Source organism: Cygnus atratus, unplaced genomic scaffold, assembly GCF_013377495.2.
Source record: "Cygnus atratus isolate AKBS03 ecotype Queensland, Australia unplaced genomic scaffold, CAtr_DNAZoo_HiC_assembly HiC_scaffold_470, whole genome shotgun sequence".
Lineage (NCBI taxonomy): Eukaryota > Metazoa > Chordata > Aves > Anseriformes > Anatidae > Cygnus > Cygnus atratus.
In genome coordinates this window covers 1-2038 of record NW_026110074.1, presented here as the reverse complement: position 1 = coordinate 2038, position 2038 = coordinate 1, and the positions used below count along the sequence as shown (strand labels likewise).

General features: G+C 62.2%; 1 long non-coding RNA gene across 1 annotated transcript; it reads right to left on the bottom strand.

The window, feature by feature from the left end:
* Positions 1 to 1080: 1080 nt before the first annotated feature.
* Positions 1081 to 2038, bottom strand: LOC126913737 (uncharacterized). Its single transcript, XR_007709376.1, has 2 exons — positions 1914 to 2038; positions 1081 to 1544 (listed from the first exon to the last, which is right to left on the bottom strand). It is a non-coding gene; the product is annotated as an uncharacterized LOC126913737 (long non-coding RNA).

The following is a 2038-nucleotide window of genomic DNA, read 5'->3' as shown; positions in this document are numbered from 1 at the left end:
TTGGCCCCCTGGCGACCCTGAGGACCCACCCCGGTGACCCCCGGTGGGCCCCCCCGTGCCCCAGAAGACCCACTCCAGTGACCCTCGTCGGGCCCCCGGGCGCCCCGGAGGACCCACCCCGGTTACCCCAAGCGGGCACCCTGGCGCCCCAGAGGAACCACCCCCGTGACCCTGGAGGACACCCGGGCGCCCCAGAGGACCCACCCCGGTGACCCCCGGCGGACCCCTGATCCCCCCGGAGGACCCACCCTGGTGACCCGCGGCTGTTCCACGGGTGCCCCGGAGGACGCAGCCCGGTGACCCCTGGGAGGCCCCCAGTCACCCCAGAGGACCCACCCCAGTGACCCCCAGCGCGCCCACGGGCGCCCCGGAGGACTCACCCCTGTGACCCCCTGCGGGCCCCCTGGCACCCCGGAGGACCCACCCCGGTGACCCCCTGCAGACCCCCGGTAACCCCAGAGTACCCACCCCGGAGACACCGTTGGGCCCCCGCGCGCCCCGGCGGACCCACCCTGGTGATCCCTGGCGGGCCCCCGGTTGCCCCGGTTGACCCACCCCGGTGAACCCCGGCGGACCCCTGGGCACCCAGAGGACCCACCCTGGTGAACCCCGGCGGGCCCCCTGTCACCCCGGAGGACCCACCCCGGTGACCCCCGGCGGGCCCTCGGGTGGCCCGGAGGACCCACCAAAAGAGAAAGGGGAAGAAAATACGATGCAATGGGCTCAAGGGTTGAGAGAAGTACGGGGAGAGAGGTCAACAATTATTGTGACGGGCAAAGCAGACTCAGCATAGGAAGATAGTAAGATTAATTGCCTATTACTAACAAGCCAGACAAGTAAGAAACAAAGGAAAGAAAGCAAAAAGGCCTTCCCCCCATCTGACCTCTTCCACCTCCTCCCCCCGAGCAGCGCAGGAGAACGGGGGAATGGGGGTTGTGGTCAGTCTACAGCACTTCCTCTCCACCACTCCTTCTCGGTCACTCCCTGCCCCTGCTCCACGTGGGGTCCCTCCCATGGGATGCCGTCCTTCCCGAACTGAACCTGCGGGGGCTGCCCGCGGGCAGCAGCTCTTCAAGAACAGCTCCCACATGGCTCCGTACCACGGGGTCCATCCATCCCCCAGGAGCAAACTGCTCCAGCACGGGTCCCCCACGGGTGGGCGGCAGCTCCCCCCAGACCCCCTGCTCCTGCTGCGGGGGCTCCTGTCCACGGGCTGCAGCTCCGGCCCGGGGCCTGCTCCTGCTGCGGGGGCTCTCCATGGGCCGCAGCCTCCTCCAGGCCACATCCACCTGCTCCAGCGGGGGCTCCTCCACGGGGGGGCTGCAGCGTGGAGATCTGCTCCATGTGGGACCCATGGGCTGCAGGGGGACAGCCTGCTCCACCAGGGGCCTCTTCACATGCTGCAGGGGACTTCTGCTCTGGCACCCGGAGCACCTGTCCCCCTCCTTCACTGACCTTGGTGCCTGCAAGGCTGTTTCTCACTCCTCTCTCTCCCCTGTGAAGCAGCCTTTTTTTGTTATTTTTTTCCCACTTCCTTAAATATGCTGTCACAGAGGTGCAAACAACATAGGTTATTGGCTCGGCTCTGGTCAGCAGCGGGGCCCTTAGCTAACATGGGGCAGCTTCTAGATGCTTCTCACAGAAGCCACCCCTAGGGCCCCCTGCTGCCAAAACCTTGCCACGTAAACCCACTACACATGCATAGAATATAAACCGTGTTTAACTTCCTCCATCCAGCCAAATGAATAAGTATTTTATTGTAAAGGACTAAGCATCTTTTTTTGGGGGGTGGGGGTGGGGGGAGGGGGTCTGTTTTCTAGACCTTACAAAATAGACGATGGCAACGTTCTATTGAAAACTATGACAACAGTTATCTTAAGAAACAAAAATGTATACCAGCTAAGTGTACTAACCAGTGAAAAGCTTTTTACCAGTTGAACTTGAACCAAAAGAGATAGGAGAATTCTGCAGAAAGCAAATAAAGACAAGGAATCAGGGTGTCTCGGTCGATCAGATGTGATGGATAGCCAGCAAAAGA